Raw genomic sequence first — 25,400 nt, forward strand, 5'->3', positions numbered from 1 at the left:
CTGTATTCCAGACATTATAATGGTAACATATCTGTAACTTGTCTTTGGCATAATAGATCTGTAACTTGTAATACATCTGTAAATTGTCTTTGGCATATACAGTTAAGATCAGACCAAAATCACTTACTTCAACTACTAAAATAAAATGCCCTTCGTTTTCTTTTCTAAAAATAAAAATTAACATTTTGCTATGGCATTTTGTCTCATTCTACATAAGCACAAAGTTATGATAGCTTTAATTATAACCCTGTAATTACATTCATAGAGATTATTCCCAATAATCCTTTAGAGGAAAAAGAGATTTTAATCACCAAGGTTCCAGAACTGCACAAATGGATATATTATTTTCCAAATTCCTGACTGAATAACCAAAAATTTTACAAAATTCCACCCTTATTGTCTAGTATCACAGAACATTTCATAATTTTTATAAATTCATGCTTACTACTGGTAGCTTAGAAAAGAGCTGGATTACACATAGGTCTCCTAATTGAGGCTACCCTTGGACCATCATAAAATTTCAGAAGGGCTAGAATGGGCAGCCTACCTACCTTTGGGTTCTGCTGCCTGAAGCAAAACAAATCTACACTTTGAATGAAGTTTGCACCTGCTGCCAATTTTCTTCCCAGTGCAATTCAAAGTGCCACAGTTAATCTATAAATCTCTACATGGACAGCCGTAGGCCCTTAAAAGACAGCTGCTGATTGATTTGATGCTGTTTTAATCCCTGCCTTGGTTGTCTTTTTAATTAGACCATACTCACTAGGTAGAGAAAGGACCTAACCAGATTCAGTTTAGCACCTAGCATGATAATGTTCAATAAACACTAAATAATTACACAATCTGGGACCTGGTTTCCTCTGTTGTCATTTACTCTCATGGGTACTGAAATGAGGAAGTGGGCTCCTAGGCAATTCAAAGGCAAATACAGTTCTGAAGTCTTTAAATGCCTCCATGTCTTTATATATACGTATATTGTTCCCTGTGACTGAAGTGTCCTTCCCCACAGATTCTCCTGGAAGACACTTACCATTTTTAAACATTACAATAAAATGTCACATGCTGTTCGAAGACACCTTAGTCTCCCCCTCCTACAGAGTTAGGGGCTGCTATCTATTTTCCCTAACACAATATACAAGGTTCTGTTATCCTCTTTTATTGGAATTTTATGTCAATTTCTCTTTAGTTCTTCATTCTTAAGTTCCACTCTGGGACTGTGAATTTTTAGACCAGAATTTTGTATTTTTCTTTGTATCTCATTTAAACATTCAAAGAATGTTTCTTAAATAAATGATTCAAAGAATAGATGGGGCGAGATAGGAACTACTACTTCCTTTGCCATAATTCAAGACAATCCCAGTTTGTTCAATTGTGGACTACATGCCAAACACAGAGCTCTTAAAAATCCGAGCTGTTTTTTCACATCGATTTTACTACGGTGCAGTTTTATTTGATTTTGGATATTTCAAATATTAGTTAAGATATTAGAACATCTTTTGAAAACAGAAAATATTAATTCCTTTACACTATCACTTTAAATCTTTTCACACTACTTAAAATAAAGTTGGTTATAGCTACAATATATGAACTAATGTAAACTGTGAGCTTAGGAAAACTCTTTTAAATGACTGTAGTCTCAAAGAAGATTTGATAATCCTTCACAAAAACAGAATATAAATGAAGCAACAAGCAAATATTCTGTAAAGTCATCTCAATAGATAGTTAATTATTGGTGCTCCATTTCCAGTTTTGGTCAAATGTCAATTTCTCATCCTTTCTCTGACTCACATTTCCCTGAGGACTCCACCATCAAATCACTAGTTCACCTCTCCATTTCTAATACTTCCTCCAACACTTCCAATATATAGTAAGTAAAATTCAACAGAATAAGGAGGGAAATTCTAAGGTAAATTTTAAATCAGTATTATGTTCCAGTGTTTAAGAAGAGCATGTCAGGATGTAATCATGAATAAATTTCTTTTTTTTTTTTTTAAATTTCAGGACTTTTATTAGTTTCTAGTATAAAATAATATTATATAAAATGAACTGTACACTTCACAGATAATTTATGTTTTAGAGGATTTCTCAGCCTATCAAGTTTGTTATCAAGGAAATTACATTTTTTTTTTAAATTTAACAATGAGATCACTCGGACTCAGGAAGGGGAACATCACACACTGGGGCCTATCATGGGGAGGGGGGAGGAGGGAGGGATTGCATTGGGAGTTATACCTGATGTAAATGACGAGTTGATGGGTGCAGCACAGCAACATGGCACAAGTATACATATGTAACAAACCTGCACGTTATGCACATGTACCCTACAACTTAAAGTATCATGAATAAATTTCAAGGTTTATGTCCCATATATTGAAAGGCAGACATTCAGATCTGATGTTTGGCATATCCATCCAATCTATAAGACTCAATGCCATCTTCATATCCTCAGTAAAAATTTCATCGTTTACATGATACGATAATCCAACTAACAGCTGGAAGTGAAATCAAATGTATCGCTTTCTAGCTCCTCTTCATCAAAAATATCAGCATATGGTTATTTTAATCAGAATTTAATTATTCGTTGTGTCTATGAATTTGAAATTTAAGTGAAATGAAAAAAAGAAAAGTATATCTAAGGAAAACACCATCACTCAACAATACTAAAAGGAAGTAATTTGGTTGTCAATCACTATGAAACATTATATATAGAATTTATAATTGTATAGTGATAGCTAGAAAAGATTTTTTCCTGTGTATCATAATTTGTTTGTTCTGCCTCTCTACACACAATGTAAACCTGATTTCATACTAGTGATGAGGCACAATATAGTAAAGTTCTTCCATGGGAAAAAAAAGTAATAATATACGCACTTGGATGCATCTAAATGCAGATGTTATGTTTAACAATAATACTTGGCTTTCACTGATTAACCCCTAAGTCAACCTGGGTATGCTAATGTATCTAAAATAATTTTAAGATTCCTATCCAACAGTGTCATCAGTCATAATAACATGAACTTAAGATGAGGTTTAAATTTGGTATTCATATTGAGCTGTTTGCAGTATGAATGTGCTACCTAGAAACAAACCAGTTGCTCTAAAATTCACATAGCTTTCCTCACTGTGATTTCAAAATAGATGTACAATAGAATACAATCCATGTTCTATTCAAAAATTTCAGTATAATATAAAATGCAAATACTGCAGAAAATAAGAGTGAAAAGTCATCTTTTACATGTATCTATATTTAAATTAAATTTAGTACATTTTTCTTCAATATCTATTTAGTATTGGAATATTTGGGGGTTAAAAATGATTATAAAGTTAACAGCCTTCAAAAAGCTTACAGTTTAGTTGAAGATATAAGAAAAAAACACAAAGCTTTAGTAAATGGTTTCATTATGAGAAGCTGCTAAAGTAGAGAAGTAAACACTGCTTACAGAGGGTTGCAAGAGATCCAGGGAGGATCTGGTTGGGTCAGGCAGGAATCCAAAAATGACTTCTTGGAGAACGAAGAATTTGACACGGATTTATTTTTTTTACATGTGGTAGTGAGGGCAGATGCAGATTCCCAATTAAAAACACCACGCATATACTTTGTCTCTTTTGTTTTTGGAATCTCGAGGCCCTTATAAATTTGAATCACGCTGAATAATTTATAATAATCATAGCTACAATTCACGGCTTACTACACACCACATACTTTGTTACATATACTATCTCATTTAATCCTTATTTAATCATTTATGACCAAAAACATCAGTACAGAAAATTAAAACTTGACTTGGAAAAGCTAAACGGCTTGCCCAAGAACACACAGCTAGTACGTAGCAGAGTTGTGAATTACATCTGACTCCAAAATTCAGGCTATTGATTGCTATGTAATTGATTGGCCAACGTATTTAATACTTGTGTTTTTCCGAATCTATTCCTTTTTTATTCTAGTGTTCTTCTTTATAATTATCCAGAAGTTTTTAATGTTTACACAGTTTAATGTCTTTTTGTTGTATGTGAAGTCTTCCGCTGCTTTACAATTAGGACAGTATCATCTCTTTACTATATTTTATACTTCTTTAAAAAAACCGTCTAAAAGGAATCTTAGAATTATAGCACTTCTTAAGACAAAGGACAGCCTTCACTTTCTGTTCATACTAAAACCCACGTTTTCACAAGGTAGAAAGAAATTTTTAAAAGAAAAGGATAACAAAATGTTCAAGTTCAAATCCCCGCCAAACAAAGTAACCAGCTAACAGAACTTAGACTCTAGCACCAATTGTCTGCACTTAAAAATCTCTTGAAGCTTAACATTAAATTAGTTTGGTAAATAGACACCTCCAATGTCTGAGAGTCTCCTCCTCTAACACCAGTGATCAGGCCCTAGAAACACTGTGCATTGTGCTGGATAATTCTGCTTCATTCTACCAGCAACATCCTACATCCTCTAGCTGACACCTTTATACACTAGATTCTGCTCTTTTGGTAACAGAACGTAAATGTCCTTGACCATCTAATGAATCATAACACAATGTTTTCATATGTCAGGCTGTTAAATATCTGTGAAAGGGAAGGAAAGAAGAAGGGAGAAGGAAAGAAGGAGTACCACTTTTTTCTTACAGACCTAAAACCAGAAATTGTGGAGTTGTCATATAGAACATTAATTAAACTCAGCTTGTACTCATTTTGGAAGGATCTGCAGTACAATAATTATCTTGTGAAAGTACTGAGGTGCTGTGGACAAGTTCAGAGAGTTGTTTAGTATACTAGGAGAGAGACAGAGTGTATTTTATCAGGGGATGCAGATGTTGCCATTCTTTTTGGAATAAAGCAAGAAGTCTCAGTATTGCAGATCCATGGGCTGTGTGATTTGGATGCTCTTCACAAACCAGTGCAGGTCACTACATATTTGCTTTGGTGGGGACACTTACAAGTGACGCTTATGGATGGACTTCGGTAAAACCCATTGATATCTTAAGCAATCTAGCCTACAGAAAAATTAGAGGAAAATGACTAAGCAGTCATACATTTTTTAGATAAACCATCCCTCTAAACATGTAGTTTGATACTGTTGTTATAAGCTGCTCAAGAGCAATTCACACCTCTTCTATGGGCTTCTCTGCTCCAAGACTTATTTAGCATTAATTTTAAGGGAGCTTTTTCTCAGGTTTCTAGTAATCGGATGATAGTTGTGACTAGAGGTTAGTTGTCACTATGTTTAGGGCCATAACCTGCTACAATCTAAGAAAGAATTTACTTATATGAAATTTATATTCCAGAAAACACTTGGGTTAGAGAAAGTGAAGCAGCTTTCTTTGTGAAACGTACACCGATATGTTACTATAGCTGCTGTTTTTCCAACATTTTAAAATTTGAACAGAAGAGTAGAAGATGCAAGATAGGCAATATATTTCCTGTGGCTGGAGAAATACATCAGAGAAGAAAGTTTCTCTGAGGGTAGTGGGCTGACTATGAAGGTATATGATGTGTAGCAGGACCACAACTAAATTTGAAAGATAAAGTAGAAAAAAATGAGAAAATTATGTACTATTGTAATGAACAATAACAGGGAGGCAATGTATATAGTACATATTTTAATTTCCAGACAGGCTTAGTTTTAGATGCCATTTTATCCTAGTTCTATGGACATGAGAAAGTTAGCTAAGCTTTCTAAGTTTAAAATGAGGAAATTAGGAACTGTATGAAAGAGCAGTTGTGAAGAATAAATTTAAAGGATGAAAGTTAAATTGCTGGCAATAATAAGGACACTCAAGAAAAATTAGTTGCCTATTATCTACTTCAGTGGGAAAATTTCTTTTGCTTTTACTAGATAGATGTCTTCTCTTTTCCATTTCATTTTAATTCTGTGGAGAGAGCCTAAATGTCCCACAGTGTTTGTTCTCCTCACAATCTTCTCTGAAATCAAATCTATTTTGGACATTTTTCTTGTTTCCGAAATGCCACTACTTTCAACGATTACATCAAGGGAAAATTGCCTGCTGACATATTGAGCAACAGCTATTCACTCTGTTTCTTGTGATTACCTTATTTACTCACTTTATATTATAGAAAAATTTTACTTACTACCATGTCATTTTAACAGAAATCTATTTTTAATGCTACTAAAGTGACTGCCAGAAGTCATATTGTAAACTTATTTGATGCCCATATCAGTAGCTAATTCCCTAAAAGTCATTTTTAACACCCAGGCATTTTTAATTCACTATTTAAGTTTCTTGTTCACTGACCACACCAATTCAATTCAAGTCAATAGTGACTTCTTGTTATTCTTCAGTTTGCTTGGCAACTAGGAATTTGTTCCGATTTTCTTCTCCTGACATGCTTGGTTAATTTTCTTCTAGTCTTTTCAATGGTGTGCTCAGTCTCCCTTCCTAATCCTTATTTGACCAAGAATCTTAACAACCAAAGCACACTCAAATTTCCTCCTTCTCCTTATAGTAATTTCATAAGCTAATCCAACTATTGATTTTATTGCAAAAACATGTTTTATAATATTTTGTGTTTCATCAAATAAGCTTTGTCTGAACACACTATAGGGCAATAAAAATCTTGTAACCAGATAGATTTGTTTTCTCAACACATGATTTTAAGGTTTCTGCTATATCATTCTAGTGCTCTGAAGAGTGCAAAGATGGATAATCTGAGATCTGCGACCCCAAGGAACTTCTTAAATACTCAAGGACTGGTGATACAAATAGATAACTAACTATGATATATAAGAGTTGTTTAGTGCCATAGCAGAGAAAATAATAATAGTAACAATAATGACAGCAGCTAAATTCTTAAGTGCTTACTACAGACTGCAAAACACTGTGCTAAGTGTTTTATACGCAGTATCCCCTTTAGTCTTCATAAAAGGCCTGTTCAGGTAGGCATTATTTTTATTTTTATTTTATAAATGAGAATACAGAGCTTGCTTGGCGCAATTAGGTGCTTTGTCCAAAGTCACATAGCTAGAAAGTAACAAGGCCAGACTTCAGTGCTTTAAAATATACCCTGTAAACAAAAATCTCATGAAGCTTAAGGAGCTCAAAGAGATGAGGACTGACTGAAGGTTCTGGGAAAGCATTACATGGGAAACAGGCCAAAGAGGCGGCTCTTGAAAGACAGAAAGGGGTTTTAACAGAAAAGGGTAAAGATGGGAAAGATCACAGCATCTGGAGAAAACACAGGTGCACAAGATAAAAGCATGGGGTATAACAGGGCCCTCAAGTACTTGAGCTGGCAGATGGTGATGACTAAAAGAGAACAGTAAGGAATAAGTATTGGTAGCGTCCAGACTACAACAGAATTTTATTTGGTAGGCAATAAATAGCTGCTTCCAGCTGTAGAAGAAAATGTGGCTTGAAAAATTAGAGTTGATTTTTAGGAAAACTAATCTAACAGTAATGTGTAGATGAAGACAGATGAACTTTCCCTGACAAAATGGGCTTCTCATGTTAGAAAGTTAGCATTCCTCTCTCTTTTTATCCCTCTTTCTTCCTTTTATTCTTCTCCATTTGAATTAGATTATTATTGAGAGTTGAGACAGAAGTGTGTGCAACACTGAGAGAGGGAAGAGGAGAAGAATGAGAAGGCAGAGGAGGATAAGGAGGAAGGGGAGAAGGAGGAGGAGGAGGAAGGGTGTTGACAACAAAGAAAAACAGAAAGAAACTGAGTGCTTATTACCTGCCAAGCACTGTGCTAAGCAACGTATATATTCAGCATAAGGAAATACTAAGGACACAGGAGGAATTACTGGGAAGTTTACAACAAAATCACAAGATTTGAATCCCTTTAAGGCAGGAACCATGTCTTATTCATTTTACGCATCCGAGCCCCTATGATTTTGTGAATTAAACTGTCTTGAATAGAGGGTCTAAAGTATAATGGAGAAAATGATGGAGGAAGAGGGGTAGAGTTATACTCCAATTTTGGGCTCCAAAGTGAATCAATATTTGAATCAAGAGGAAGAAACACTTTAGATAACTTAGGTTCTTAACCTGGGCAAGTGGGAAGGTGGTGATAAGATTAATCGATTTAAGAGAGCCTCTTACCTGTAGGTATTTTGTTATTCTTGTTTGCCTGGGTTTTGTTTGTTTTTTTATGGCAAAGAAGAAAATAGAAATAAAAAGTCAAAATATAAAGGCAAGGACCATCTTAGGAAACAAAATTTACTCTATTGATGGTGATCATAAACCAAATAAACACTCTTCACCCCAAATCTGTTTAACGACCACAAGATGGTAAACCCTTGGGTCTAATTCATCAATCACCCCCAACATCCAAAACAAAATGACTGGCACAAAATTGGTCTCCAATGAATATCTGTTAAGGAATGCATCATTGATTCTATAGTGTGTCTCAATCTAACACGCAAAACACCTGACAATGCTGAATATTCAAGGTATTCCAGAATGGATCCTGCAGTATCTCTTATTGTCTCTTCAAGTGCTTGCCCCATTTCCATCCTCAGCATATTACTCCACGAACAACCTCACAGATAAACATTCAGGTCATCAGGACAGAATGTCCTCAGATTTCCCATCCACAGACAAATATACAGCTAAATCTATCCTTAAGTCTTTCTTCCTCCCAAACCAGGAATCCAGGAGTCACTATAGACTCCTCCCTCCCTTCTTCTCACTCCCCACATTCATCTGGGGGCCAAGTCACCTGGATTCTTCTTTCTTGAAAGTTCTCATTTCTGTCCTCCCATCTCTATCCCCATTGCTCTGCAGGTGCCCAAAACTGGGCACTAAATAGCTCTTGTTTGGATTAGTGCAATATCCTCATGATGACAACACTGTTTCCAGTTTGGTGCATTTTCAGACCATTATCAGAATAACTTTTTATAAAATCTAATCTCCTTTCCTTCTGCCCCCACCAATCCTCCCCATTCTCTCTTCCTCTCTCTTGATTTTGCTATTGGTGGCACATCATTGTTTTTACTGGCCAGCAAGGCACTAAATCCTCATTAAAGCTTTCATCATGGCCCACTGCTTTCACCAAATTGTACACTGATGTACCCACTGCAATATCTAGTAGTAATATCACTTGTTGAGACTCTACTTAAGGCCATGTCTTTCACATGTGCTTCTTTGCTGCCACAGGTGCTATTCTCTGCCCAGAAAGCCCCTTCCCACTTTCTTTGCTTAACTGTTCTACTCACCTCCCACTCAGATCACACAAAACTCCTTCAGAAAATTTTCTTTGAGACTCTCAGTCTTATTTAGATGAGCTCTGTAGAGCCTTGTGTTTCATTTCGTTATAACATTGGAAAGGCAGAATGTGAAGTGGTTTGGTGAAAGGACTTTGGAGTCAGGCTGTCTCAGCTCAAATCCTGGCTCTTGCTTTTACTAACTGTGAGGTCTTGGGCAAGTTATTTAATCTCTTCAAACCACAAAATGAATCTAAAAACAGTACAGAAGTAAAATTCCCTGCAGGATCTGGGGCCATACTCAAGTATTTCAGCAGTAAAAATATGATCATTCAAACCAAATAGGATCAATAAAGAAGTAAAATAGCCTCACATCTGAACAAATTTTGCTGCCAAGTGAATTTTAAAAAATAAACATCTGAAGTACCTACATCCTTCACGTGGATTTACTCATTGTTATCGTGCTCGAACATTTTTTTAAAGTGCATCCATACAGTACCTCTTTGAAATAAAAATTAATAAGAAAAAACAAAGAAAATAAAATAAATAAACACTTGATTGTCACAGCTGTCTGGACTTTTTGGAGTTTAGATTTGTAGATAAGGGACTGTGGATATGTATGCCTTTCATAGAGTTGTGAGGCTCAAATGTGGTAATGTCTGGAAAGCACTGAGAATAATCCTGGTTCTCACAGCGCTTCATGAGTTAGTATTAGACTAGCTGTCCTCATGCTGTCAGGGATTGTTAATTCTATTACCTGTCCCTCCATAATCAGTATACTTCTTAAGAAAGAAAATGTTAGTATAGATCTTTGAATCCTCACATCTTGCCATAACACCTGCCACTTTTTAGGCACTTGATACATATGGATGAATCAATGATGGGTAGGCTCCAATAGATAAAAAAATCAACATTTTTCAATTTCTCAGAGTATTTTACATCTAGAGTTCATTGTACTCACTCAGAATCCCTGTAACACGCATGAGATTTAATATTTAGAAAAGTATCTACACACTGCTTAAGAGATCATGATGCTTAACTTCACCAATGCAAAAGTTCAAGCTTGTTGCTTGTGTGTTTTCATGTCGGTGCTGCCCCTAAATTTGGCAAGAGGCATGATTTTCCATCTATTGATGTTTATTTCATAAAAAGAAAGGCTTTCACTAAGCTAATGAAAATCTCTGCTGGAGAAAAATATCACCTTCACCTACCTAACCCCATACGATCTATTCGTTTTTTGAAAACTTTAAGGCCTGCTCTCCTTTAATATCTACAAATAAATAAGATGAGAGAGTATACTCAACAAAGTACACCAGAAAAAAGTACCTCAAAACAAAATGAAATATAAGAGGTAACTTCTGAAATATACAATTTCCTAAGAAAAACAACCATAGCATTCCAACATAGACAGTCTTTCCAATGAATTTTAAGATATTAGATTTCCACAGTTGGATCAGATACTATTTTCCGACCTTTCACCTTCTAACTTATAGAAAAGAGAATGATTCCTCAGATTTTAAAGTGATGAGACTATGGGGCAAAAGAAACCTATCAGTGTTTTCATTCAGGGGCTTAATTTTAAAATGAGCTTCATTACAAAATTTATCTTTCTTGGAGTATGTTATTTTAATATCTCCTGCAGCAAAATACAAGATAAAAGATAATTTCCTATTCCAAAGGATTACTGCATACATTGTTCTTGATAAAACAGGAAGAAGCGTATAAAAGTATCTTTTGTGCACTTTTATTTCATGCTTCTGTGTTCACTGTGTTTCAGACTATTTAGTTATTTCTAACATTTTAGAGCTAATATCTTTAAAGATCCTTTAATATTTTGATTTGCAGTGGTGTGTTTATTGATGTTATAAATATGTGTTAAGGTCTCCTGTGCTTAAATTAGAGTTGTGGTCATTACAAGATGAGTAAGGCAGAATTCTCACCCTCAAGATATCTATAGATGTTGTTCCCTCATAAAATAATAGATACAATTGCATTTCTTTATGTGTGCATATATGTGGGTATGTGTGTGAATATATAGTATATATGTGTGTGTATGTATATAATTTATACACACTAGACATAGCTAGCTAGCTAGCTAGATAGCTAGCTAGCTAGATAGACAGATAGATAGATATTAAGTAGCAAGTAATGGCTAATTTATACCTGTGTTTTGTTCTGCTCGAGTGGCAGGAATCAATTTAGAAATATAGTTAAATCTTTTTTTTTTTTTTTGTTACTCCAAAAGTCATCTTTTCTAAAATACAAAGGAATGTTCTCTTTTGGTAATGTGGTTAGAGGGTCTCTTCTTTTATATTATATTTTTTTCAAGAATTTAAAATGGATTTTATTCTAAATCTCACTCTGAATCATTCACTTTTACTTGATAAGGTTCCTTAAACTGCAGTAATTCTTTTTTTTTTATTTTTTTTTATTTTTTTTATTATTTTTTATTTATTATTATTATACTTTAAGTTGTAGGGTACATGTGCATAACGTGCAGGTTTGTTACATATGTATACTTGTGCCTTGTTGGTGTGCTGCACCCATCAACTCGTCATTTACATCAGGTATCGGACTCAGGAAGGGGAACATCTCACACCGGGGCCTATCATGGGGAGGGGGGAGGGGGGAGGGGGGAGGGATTGCATTGGGAGTTATACCTGATGTAAACTGCAGTAATTCTTTTCTCACTGTGCCTCACAGAGGGGAGCTCTTGCCCTCAGGAATCACTAAAAGTTTTCAGAGGAGTTTAAGAGATACTTTAATGTCAATTCATCATTCTCTTTCCCTGATTGTTTCTCACACCAACAAGCTAACTCTTCCCTTCTCCTCATGTTTTCCATTTTTACTTACTCCCTTGGCCTCTGGGATCCCAGTCAGGCTGTTGCTTAGATATGAACAGAAATGTGACCCAAAGACCAGAAAATGCATAGCTTAAGAAGCAACTGGATGAAGTTGGAAACCATCATTCTCTGCAAACTAACACAAGAACAGAAAAACCAAACACCGCATGTTCTCACTTATGAGAGTTGAACAATGAGAACCCATGGACACAGGGAGGGGAACATCACATCAGGGCTTGACAGGGGGATGGGGGCTAGGGGAAGGATAGCATTAGAAGAAATACCTAATGTAGGTGATGGGTTGATGAGTGCAGCAAATCACCATGGCACGTGTATACCCATGTAACAAAACTGCATGTCCTGCACATGTGCCCTAGAACTTAAAGTATAATAATAATAAAAAAGAAGCAACTGAACGATAACAAATGGGGATTGATTCTGATGCCAATTTTCCTTACTTTCCCTTCTCTTTCCACTACTTGCCTTCTTATATCTCTGTTTCTTGCGCTTGCTTCCTTCCCAGTTGCAAGCTTTACTCACATCTCTCTCCAATATATGCATTTCAATTTCTTATATTCTTCCACAAAATTAAAAACCTTAAAATAATGTACTTTTCTCCCCAACTGTAAGGGTATATTTTAATTGCAATCAGCAATGTTCTGCTCTAGAAAAAACGCTCACTCTTTGTGAGTGAGCTCTTGGCTCTTATTCTACCCTCCTCTAATTACACCCGGCACCTCCCTCCTCACTATCTTCTTTCCCCAAACCTCTTTTCTCTGGGATCCCAGATCTAGTACAATGGGCAAATAGGTGTATTTAAAGGTTACCCCTTGTAATGTTATTTAAACATGTTCCATATATCTTCCCACAAATGATAAAATCCATTCACTCACTCACAATGTCCCTTTAAGGTAAAGTGGGATAAGAGGAAGGCAGAAAGGCAAAATGAAAAGGATTTGCAGTTATCAAAATATAGCTGGCTCAAGTAGCCTCCAGGGCCTCTAGGACAGATTGAGCAAGTTGACTGTGACTCAATAACGCTCCTGCTTCTCTGTCTTCTAACTTGGTCTCTGCATTCTCCATCCTCTGCCCACAATGCAAAATAATAAACTAAATGAAAATGATTACTTTGAAAGTGAGACATGACCATTATGGAAAGTTCCAGAGCAGTGAAAAACAGAATGATGGAATCATAATGTGAAACTCTTGAGGAACATAATTTTCTCAAAGAGAAGATGACAAATATACATATATATTTCTGAACAAGTGAATGTTGGGGAAAGTACACTACAGATTTTAATTATAGATTTATTTGGGGGATAGGAAAGTCCTCTTTTTAAAAATATTTACTCTCTGTCACTACTTCAGGACTTTCATGACCCAGCATATTTGCCTAAACTGTTTCCTTAGACTGCTGTGCGTTCCTTTATCATGGTATTGAACACCCGGCATGGCAGTTTTATATTTGCCTACCAACCTTTGCTTCTAGGTGATGAGGGCCTTCATTATAAAGATGTGTTTTGTTTTTACACCCTTATCAACATAACAAAGAGTAGTTAAAAGGGAATTAGCCCCACCATAATGGCGTCAACCAACTCTCCAGCCACTCCTACACATCCAAGTAAAAACAATATATAATTTGATGTGCAAATGCAACTTCAAAAGGAGGCCCCTAGCTCCCCACATCAAATATATTATTTATCACTGCCAAACCTTTGGCAGGTAACTTTGCTGTATCCTGTGTTTGGCAGAATGTCTGACCAGAAGTTAGTACTTCATCTGTGTTTGTTGATTGAATGTTTTCATGAATTAAAAAAAAAAAATGGAGCAGGTTGGCATGATACATCAAGAGGAGAAAAAAAATCCATCTAGAATGTTCTAAGAAGTTCCTGACCTGATTGCTGAATGCTTGCAACAGAAGGCTTTTATTTGGATGTCATTAGATTTATACTCCTGGACTCTCCTGTCTCTGTCTCCAGTCAAATATTTCAGAGAAAAACATCTAGAAAAGTATTTATTACACTGTGGTTAATCAAATCTAACACCACATGACCCTATCTCACAATCTTTCCTGAATTGGATTGAAACACTCACGCTTGCCAGCCCAAAAGCAGTTAGTATTTTTACTACTTCTGTGAATATTATGGACAATTCTATATTACCTAAGATAAAATGAAACTCAAAAGGTAATTGGAAAAAAAATCAAAATATATCAGAAGAAGCTCAATTTTAATCATTAGCCTTCTCTAACATCTCTAAAAAAGTTTTCCCTATAAAATGAAGACATTCATACAGCCAACAGACACATGAAAAAATGCTCATCATCACTGGCCATCAGAGAAATGCAAATCAAAACCACAATGAGATACCATCTCACACCAGTTAGAATGGCGATCATTAAAAAGTCAGGAAACAACAGGTGCTGGAGAGGATGTGGAGAAATAGGAACACTTTTACACTGTTGGTGGGATTGTAAACTAGTTCAACCATTATGGAAAACACTATGGCGATTCCTCAAGGATCTAGAACTAGATGTACCATATGACCCAGCCATCCCATTACTGGGTATATACCCAAAGGATTATAAATTATGCTGCTATAAAGACACATGCACACGTATGTTTATTGCGGCACTATTCACAATAGCAAAGACTTGGAATCAACCCAAATGTCCATCAGTGACAGACTGGATTAAGAAAATGTGGCACATATACACCATGGAATACTATGCAGCCATAAAAAAGGATAAGTCTGTGTCCTTTGTAGGGACATGGATGCAGCTGGAAACCATCATTCTCAGCAAACTATCACAAGAACAGAAAACCAAACACCGCATGTTCTCACTCATAGGTGGGAACTGAACAATGAGATCACTTGGACTCGGGAAAGGGAACATCACACACCGGGGCCTATCATGGGGAGGGGGGAGGGGGGAGGGGGGAGGGATTGCATTGGGAGTTATACCTGATGTAAATGACGAGTTGATGGGTGCTGACGAGTTGATGGGTGCAGCACACCAACATGGCACAAGTATACATATGTAACAAACCTGCACGTTATGCACATGTACCCTAGAACTTAAAGTATAATAATAATAAATAAATTTTTAAAAAAGTGCATGATTTAAAAAAAATATGTATATCAACATATTTGAATGTAGTCAGTTAATATGCAAACATACTCACCTGTAGCCCTCTTATTTCATTCAACAGGCAGAACAATCATTTCAAAACATAAAACAGATCATGACTTATTTTCCCATTTTGAATAAAATATAAAGTATTTGCCATGACCACAGTGTGCCCTGCAGTCTTCAACTTCTCCCTCTTCCCAATCACACTGGCCGCTCTGTGTTCCTTGAATAGCAAAAGCATTTTGCTGTCCTGTCTTCTTGAGATGCTGTTAATTCACAGGTTTTTGTAGCTCACTCACTTGTTCACTTATTTCAGAACCCTGCTCAGAGGACACCTCCTTAGACACGCTCTGTCTCAGACCACTTCTTTTACCTGGATTTATTTCTTCACAACACTTGTTCCTATCTAACATCATACTATATAAAATTATTTGCTTATATATTTATGGTCTATCTTCCTCATTCAAATAAAAGTTGGATGAGGACAGAGACCCTAATTTACTCACTGAAACATCTTCCTCACGTAAGAGAGAATTTGTTTACAGTAGAAACAGAGAATTTTAAGAGAAACTGGACCCTATCGGCTAGATCCCTCATCAATTTTTTTTGATTGATGATATGAAGAAATTGAGGCTCATTTAGAGTAAATGACATATCCAAGGTCACAGTTAATAAGTGGCAGAATTAATAAATGACAGAATCTTAGTTATCTTTACTTCCAGTCCAGCAGTTTTTGACTGTAAAGAAACAAACAAAACAAATGGATACCCACACTGATTTTCGATTTTATGGAAATTTACATTTTGTTTTTTAGAAAAGCCTCTCTCTAAAAATTGTAATAGTTTTTAATCTTGGATTATTTTTTGTTTTCTTTCCCTTCACTAGCAGTGAGCCCTAGTGTGATTTTGCAAATCCCAGAACATGAAAGCTAACAGGGTGTGACAGCTGGTATGTCCCATGCTCGTCAAATTCAGTGGTCTGTAACAGGGTAAATGACACAATTACCTGCTGTAATTACTGCTGCTGACAATACAGTCTCCCTAGTGAATGCTTTATGAAATTCAGAACTGCATTTCTTGTCAATCCAATCCAAATCCTGCCTACATATTTGAGGCAGTATTTTGCTAAATAAAGGTTTAAAAATTAGAGCCCAAATCTAAGTGGACATTTATTATTTAGTGTAATTCAAGCATTATGGATGCATTTTGCTTTAATCTAATTTTTTGCATTGACATGGAAATCTTTCTAACAAAGTTTTGCTTTAAATCAAGAATCTATTCTCATTGGTTATAAAGATGCACAGAATACTTCATGGAAAAAGCAGATATACCAAAAAAAAAAAAAAATCAGAACTGAATAAATAAAGCATCTGCCAAAATCCCTGGTCTAGAGTGGTCTGCTGTACACTGAACTTATTACTTATTTCGTTTCAACTATAAAGACACTTGAGAATACACACAGACACAAACAATTGTAATAGTTGACTGCTCTGAGTTTGGCTGCCAGCCAAAATCCTTCACAAGTTATAGGTAGGCCGTCAAAATAAAAAACAAAAATGCACAGGGACATACTTGCCTGCAGATATAACTTGTTTCTCTTTCTTAAAAAAACAAAAACAAGTAGAATCACCAAATTCCCATTCTAAGCCTGGGATTAGATTAAATAGCTTAGACATAGTAATAACAAAGCAATTCCAACTTATGAAAAAGTAGTACAAGCTCTTTTGCAAGTACATTCAAGGAACACCAATATGTTATCAGAATTATATTAGTAACCAGATGATTTTGACTTTGCAAATAAGTGGTTCCTGGTTATTGATGCAATGTATTCCTGGAAACCACACCAGAAGGCCGATTATCATTAACTGGAACTAATCATATCCTTATTGGATTCACATGTTCTAACATAGTTTGGCACCATCAGCAAAAACCAATGAATAAATGGGTGAAGAGTTCAAAAGTAAAGGACATGTACTTTATAATTAGTGCTGAATGTGCACAGCAGTAAAACAAAAATGAGAGAAGAGGGCTAATATGTAAATTAAGTACATCATATCTTGACACAGAGATCCTCATTCTATAATGACACAAAAGGAGAAAAATTAAATTAAAAAAAGTAACAACATGCAATGTTAATTACTAATACAATGGGTTTTGTAGTCTCATTTTTGGAAGTGAAAGTAATGATAAATCAATAAATCCTTTCTGAATTTCTTAGACTTTGCAGTTATCCAATGGTTGCTGAAGAATTGCAGCATGCTCACCCTCATGGTAGAGGGTGGTAGGCCCGCACTGAAACACAACAAACCAAGCTACTGCACTGAAGCACAATCCAAGCCAAAATGTGGTCTCATGCAAGCTGAGATCAAAGTGTTGAAATACATTTGTTCATCTAATCTCCAACCCCCCTGGGTTCTATAAAGCTTTCCCAGCTTTGAGACTTGCCCTTTGCTATTGGTCAGTATTTTTGTTCTAGAGTCTTTGGGTCTGCTCATTTCTCTACCCCATAATGTTCTTCCCCAGGTTCTTCATCCCTCAGGACCCCAGCGAGGCCCTACCTGAAAACATAACCTAAGTAGGTCCCCATGCTGGCCTCTATAGCTTTCCTTCATAGCACCTATTTAGCATTTGATAATACTCACCCACTTGCTTGGTTACTAATCTGCCCACTCACGTCACCCCCTATCTAGGGGTAAAGACAATGAGGGGAAGAATTTTTGTGTGACTAGCACAGTACCCAGGCCATATTAGGTGTGCCCACCTAAATATGAATTAGGTGAATATACCTTTCAGACTAAAGGACTATTTTCCCTACGTATGCCTTTGTCCATACTTCATAATTCTAAATTTGAAATTTTAGAGGTCTTGAGACTAGTGAATATGCAGGTGAGGAATAAGACTAATAGCTTCTCTGTTCAGTGTAGAATAACTGTATAATATCAGGCTTTTATTTGAATGCAATTACATTTCAAGAGACATGATATTATGTAAGGTGTATCTAAATTTGGGTACAAAGGAGTCAACTAATATAATTCTATTCCACTGTATTAATTTGAACTATGGGTGAGAATCATTTCAATTCAAATGGCCTAAATAGTCACTTTCACACTGAAGCATGAAAGGGCATAATTTCAGTTCCAGCATTCTAACAGAGTCCACTAAAAGGCAAAATATCAGGTTAGGAGAGTTTAATGTTAGCTTCAGAAAAATCATTTGAAAATAATCTCAGAATTAAAAAAAATTTTTACTGAAAACACCTTTTCCTATTGATTGGATTATCTGTCAACAGAATTATCTAAAATCAAATTGATTTGTAAAGGAATTAAAATATGAAGACTCAGGTAAAGAAATATTGTGTTTAGGAGTAGGATGCAGAGTTGTGGTACCCCTGCAGTAATAAATCAGCAGCAAAGCATTACAAAGATGTCACAGGTAAGCTTGCTTGGAAATGTACCGGATGCTACCCTTACAGTCGTATCTATTAACCCAAAGTCTTCATGGATAGACTCCATATTTCAGAGACAGATTGGGTACATATGATGAAATAACGCATTGAAAACTCTCTCTGGTAATTCTGGGTTAAAAGGTTATTTTCTGCATTCATTTTTACAAATATCATGGTAATTGAAACAAAATGCAGAATGGAAATATTTATTAACAAACCATTTTTCCCAGACATCATCACCAATCACAGAAGCTGGCTTGCATTGTGATACATATTTGCCAGCACTGTCATAAATTTTCAACAACACTGTAATTATTTCCTGACCTAGAACTGTTAGTTCATAAAGGATTTCAGAATATCGTCTTGCTCTAGAAACTTCTTTTCTAATCTGTCTTTGTCCTTCTGAAGACATTCCCATAAATAGCACTGACTCAACAAAGAAAGGGTATATTTTACAGGAACAGACCTGTTGGTTACATATTATAATAAATAGTGAAGCACTATTACTTTGTCCTCTATTACTAATAGCCCTATTAATCATGTTGTGGTGTTTCATTATCCATGCAGAAGCAATACCTATAGGCATATTTTGCATATTTATGTGAGGATATATAATTTGTACTTGCATAATTAAGAAAACTTGATATGAACAGAAAAATGCCTCATCATTTGGCTGGCATTTGCATTCAAGCTTATGTTTAGCTATTTGCTGAGCACTTACAATGTCCCAAGTACTATAAAATATAATTTACTTTGTCCTTTGATTTAATTTTCACAACAACCCTATGAAATAGGTATTGTTAACCCCGTAGTATACTATAAGGCAAATGAAGCATGAAAAGGGGTAAAAAATTTTCTTCAAAGAATTTTAAGTAGAGGAACTAGAATTCAACTAGATCTGTCAAATTTAGAGACTAAATTCTTAAATGTTAAAATAAGTTAAGAAGCTCTGAATTAAACTAATCGATCTTCTTCATTTGAAAGTTTATATCTTTCGCAAAGTAAACATGTTACCCCTTAACTGCTCTACAGATCAACCCCAGCCACATGGCCACACTGTGAATCCAATTACCAGAAGGCACTTTCCATATTCAAGGTCTCACAGTTGGTGCTTCTTATGGATTTCACCCTGGGAATTATCCTTTAAGAAGTCCAAGGTCATGTCCCATCATAAGGACCCCACTTTAAGAAGAATGAGGGTTGACTAAAACACATCAAGAGAACAGTCATCATAATGAAGGAATTAAGTAGGAACAATAACTGGTGGAAGTGTGAACTAATTTTAAAAAAGGATACCCCCAGAAAGTGAATTTTTAAAAACATTATTTTGAGCGCTGTTAGATGGAATAAAGATTAGTCTCATTTTCCTGTGTTCCAGGGTGTAAAATAAGGATAGCTTAATCACTGACTCAACTCAAGAATATGGTATTCATTCCATGTCAGCTTCATTTGTGTTGGCCTCCTTGCCTGAAATCTTCTTTCTTCTTCTAGTTTACCCAAATTCTATCTCTCCTGAAATGTACTTTACATTCCATCACTGTCAAGAAAATGTTTCCGATTGGAACCATCCTCATTGAATTTCCTACCTTCAGAACTTCTAGGCATTATTATACTAGCTTCTTTTGATTGCTCTTATTTGTTATAGAAATTCTCCAACAGACTAAGTTCTTTCAAAATAGAGTCCATGTCTTTTACTTCTTCTCTACCATATAAAGGTAAGGTGTGGAAATAATGAAAAAAATATATATATATAAACATTATTTTAGATAATAAAATTAATAAAGTAGCAAAATCAAGAGTTCCACATGTTATGGGGAAAAAGCATCCAAAGAACCCATGAGTTAAGAAGGAATCACAATGGATATTTTAAAATACTTAGAATTAAATGCTATAAAGAATACTGATATTATATTTGTGGGATGTAGCTTAAGGAAATATTAGATGGAAATTTATACATTTATATGCACTCATTAGTCACGGACATAAAGATGGCAACAACAGACATTGGGGTCTACTAGGGTGGGGACAGAAGGAGGGGAGTAGGGTTGAACTAACTATTGTGTGCAATGCTCAATACATGGGTAACAGGATCAATCATACCCCAAACCTCAGCATCACACAATATGCCCAGGTAACAAGCCTGTTTATGTACCCCATGAATCTAAAATAAAACTTGAAATTATTAAAAAAGTAGATTCTATGAAGTTTATAATGATGAATAGATTAGTAAACTCCATCAAGCATATAATGAATATCAAAGGTACACAGTCTTCTAAACAGTGGAAGAGGAGAGACCATTTCTCAACTTATTCTGTCAGGGATCTTACCCTGATCCCAAGCCAGATAAAGGCATTACAAAAAAACAAACAAACAAACAAACAAAAAACTACAGACAGGTATCCCTTATGAATATATGCAAAATTGCTACACAAATTATTAGTCAATCAAATTTAATAGTATATAAAAAGGATCATACATTCTATCTAAGCGGAGTTTATCCCAGGAATGTAACACTGGTATGACACTGGCCAATCAATCCATGAAATTGACCATATTAATGATGTGAAATAGAAAAATTATATGATCATCTCAGTAGACTCAGAAAAAGTCTACAATAAAATTCATTATCCATTCTGATAAAAGTTCTCAGAAAACTAGAAAGAGAAAGAAATCTCAGAAACCTGATAAATGGCGTCAACAAAAACCTAAAGTTAACATGATACTTAATAGTGAAAGCTTCTTGTTTTCCGTTGACATCAGAAAAAAAGTCAGGTGTCTAATCTCACTTCTATTCAACACTGCACTGGTGGGTCTAGCCAGTGCAGTAAGGCAAGAAAGGAAACAAAAAGCAATCAGATTAGAAAAAATAAAAATAAATAAATGCATACATTGGAAACACATGGCTTTCAAACAAGCAGACCTGGGCACCAGTATTTATTAGTAGTGTGATTTTAAACAAGCTATTGAAAATTCCAACGCTTTATGCTCCTCACTTACGTGATGAGGATAATAATATCAAATTTATGATGGTGTTTTGAAGATTGAATTAAATAAATAAAGCATCTGGAACCATGTCTGACACACTCAAGGCACTCTTTTTTATAAATATTATCACCACCTCCCCTTGGAAGCCAAAAAAAATTAGATTAATTAAATGCTGACCAACATTTAATTAATGGCATTGACATATTTAAAGAAAAAAGAAGACAGTCTACATGAATCCTGGAAAAGAAAAACCTTTGTACATTCTTCCTTTATTATCTGGGGAAGAGATACACTGACCAAATACACCAGAATCCCAGTCTCCTTAGAATCTTCTCATTAATTTCTTTGCTCTATTTATAATTCAGTTATCGCTATCTTTTTTTTTTTTTTTTGATGTTTGTTTTCCCAAAGGAGAATGCTATAACTAGGCCATAGAGAGTATTAGAGTCTTCTTGACTACACTAGTGGATAGGACTATGATGAAAATCATGTATAGAAAAAAATCAAAATAGGGAGAATAGAAGATAGGGAAAGAAAGTAAGAAGAAATATGAGCCCGTACAGGAGTCAAAGGAAACACACACACATGCATACACACACAAACACAAACAACACATTAGGCAAAAGAAAAGTCAGAATTGTCAGGTTAATAAACGCTAAGAGGAAAAGAAGTTTGATTAAGAGGTAAAGGCAACAGTATAAAATGCCAGAGAGACATGAGAAAAGGGACTTCCTGCAGATATTTAGGTCACTGGTGATTTCTATGTGAGTAAATTCAGAAGATGAGAGAAAAAGCCAGTTTACAAGAGGCAAATAAGTGGTAAAGGAGTGCTGGAGAAGCATGGAGTACCAAACCATGCTGTTTTACTTTGTGATAAGATAGGATGGTAGCTAGAGCGGGGTCCTCTTCATACTACAAAATGTTAAATCCATAGCACCCCCTTTACCCAGTATGATTGCAGCAATGTGAGAGAGAAAGAGAGAAATAATAAAAAAGTAATACACACATATCTCAAATACTTAAAACATACAAACATTTGCTTGTCAGTCACTAATGGAGAGCCAAGGCCTTTGCTTTGAGTTCAAAGTCATGCCTTTATAAACCACAGGAAATATGTATTCTGTAGGACTTCCAGCTTTAATTTATTTAAAGTGCAGTGAGAAATTAAAGATGCTTCCAGAGCAATCTGAATAATGAATAGTAGATTCATATGATGTTCTCCAATATTTTACAGTTTTCTTACCCAACGCTAATATGATAACACATTGTTAAGCACTTGACCAAATCAAGTTTTCCTAAATATCCACCTTTTTTTGGTGAAACAACATATTTTGGAAAATGTGGTTGGTTGGCTATCAATGTTGGTTTAAAAGAGCTTCTAATGAAGAGGGAAATTTGCTACCTCTCTTCCTACACTCATAACCATTCCTGTAAAATTCTCTACCCTAAGAGAGAATATATTCAGACATAATAAAAGGTTGACAGCTGAATAGCTCTATCTTAAAATAAAATGTTAATTGACCACATTTTTTATATATAACTGACACTGATCCAATTCCTTCTTCTATTATATAACTTGCAGAACTACTTTAAGAAAATATACATGAAATAACCTGAAAACTGTAAAGCATTTTACAAAAACAAAGACATCATTTCATGGAAGATATATTTATAACATCTATCATTCATTTCTTTTCTATATATACATATTTTAAGTTCTGGGATGCATGTGCAGAAGGAACAGGTTTATTACATAGGTATACACATGCCATGGTGGTTTGCTGCACCCATCAACCCGTCATCTACATTAGGTATTTATCCTAATTCTATCCCTTTCCTAGTCCCCCACTCTATGACAGGCCCCAGTGTGTGATGTTACCCTCCCTGTGTCCATGTGTTCTCATTGTTCAACTCCCACTAATTAGTAAGAATATGCGGTGTTTGGTTTTCTGTTCCTATGTTAGTTTGCTGAGAATGATGGTTTCCAGCTTCATCCATGTCCTTGCAAAGGACATGAACTCATCCTTTTTTATGGCTGCATAGTGTTCCATGGTGTATATGGGCCACATTTTCTTTAACCAGTCTATCCTTGATGGGCATTTGTGTTGGTTCCAAATCTTTGCTATCGTGAATAGCGCTGCCATAAACATGCGTGTGTATGTGTCTTTATAATAGAATGATTAATAATCCTTTGGGTATATACCCAGTAATGGGATTTCTGGGTCAAATTGTATTTCTGGTTCTAGATCCTTGAGGAATCACTATACTGTCTTTTACAATGGTTGAACTAATTTACACTACCACAGTGTAAAAGCATTCCTATTTCTCCACATCCTCTCCAGAATCTGTTGTTTCCTGGGGTACTTATGAGTGAGAACACGCAGTATTTGATTTTCTGTTCTTGTGTTAGTTCGCTAAGAATGATGGTTTCCAGCTTCATCCATGTCCCTGCAAAGAACATGAACACATCCTTTTTAATGATCACTACTGTATCTGGCATGAGATGGTAACTCATTGTGGTTTTGATTTGCATTTCTCTAATGACCAGTGATGATGAGCATTTTTTCATATGTTTGTTGGCTGCATAAATGTCTTCTTTTGAGAAATGTCTGTTCATATCCTTTGCCCACTTCTTGATGGGGTTGTTTGTTTCTTTCTTGTAAATTTGTTTGAGTTCTTAGTAGGTTCTGGATATTAGTCCTTCGTCACATGGGTAGATTGCAAAAATTTTCTCCCATTCTGTAGGTTGCCTGTTCACTCTGATGACAGTTTCTTTTGCTGTACAGAAGCTCTTTAATTTAATTAGATCCCATTTGTCAATTGTGGCTTTTGTTGCCATTGCTTTTGGTGTTTTAGTCATGAAGTCTTTGCCCATGCCTATGTCCTGAATGGTATTGCCTAGGTTTTCTTCTAGGGTTTTTACAGCTTTAGGTCTTACATTTAAGTCTTTAATGCATCTTGAGTAATTTTTTGTATAAGGTATAAGGAAGGGGTCCAGTTTCAGTTTTCTGCATATAGCTAGCCAGTTTTACCAACACCATTTATTAAATGGAAATCCTTTCCCCATTGCTTGTTTTTATCAGGTTTGTCAAAGATCAGATTGTTGTAGATGTGTTGTGTTATTTCTGAGGCCTCTCTTCTGTTCCATTGGTCTATATATCTGTTTTGGTACCGGTACCATGCTACTTTGGTTGCAGTAGCCTTGTAGTATAGTTTGAAGTCAGGTAGCATGATGCCTCTAGCTTTGTTCTCTTTGCTTAGTATTGTCTTGGCTATGCAGGCTGATTTTTGGTTCCATATGAAATTTAAATTAGTTTTTTCTAATTCTGTGAAGAAAGTCAGTGGTAGCTTAATGGAGATAGCACTGAATCTATAAATTACTTTGGGCAGTATGGCCATTTTCATGATATTGATTCTTCCTATCCATGAGCAAGGAATGTTTTTCCATTTGTTTGTGTCCTCTCTTATTTCCTTGAGCAGTGGTTTGTGAAGAGCAGTGGACGTGAAGAAGTCTTTCACGTCCCTCGTAAGTTGTATTCTTAGGTATTTTATTCTCTTTGTAGCAATTGTGAATGGGAGTTCACTCATGATTTGGCTCTCTGTCTATTATTGGTGTATAAGAATGCTTGTGAGTTTTGCACATTGATTTTTGTATCCTGAGACTTTGCTGAAGTTGCTTATCAGCTTAAGGAGATTCTTGCAGAGATAATGGGGTTTTCTAAATACACAATCGTGTCATCTGCAGAGACAATGTGACTTCCTCTCTTCCTACTTGAATACCTTTTATTTATTTTTCTTGCCTGATTGCCCTGGCCAGAACTTCCAATACTGTGTTGAATAG

At 35.5% G+C, this 25,400-nt stretch overlaps 1 protein-coding gene across 3 annotated transcripts in view; it reads right to left on the bottom strand.

The window, feature by feature from the left end:
- Nucleotides 1-25,400, bottom strand: part of NELL2 (neural EGFL like 2) — a 371,218-nt gene that overhangs the window by 106,124 nt on the left and 239,694 nt on the right.

The sequence above is a fragment of the Macaca mulatta genome, chromosome 11, assembly GCF_049350105.2.
Source record: "Macaca mulatta isolate MMU2019108-1 chromosome 11, T2T-MMU8v2.0, whole genome shotgun sequence".
Lineage (NCBI taxonomy): Eukaryota > Metazoa > Chordata > Mammalia > Primates > Cercopithecidae > Macaca > Macaca mulatta.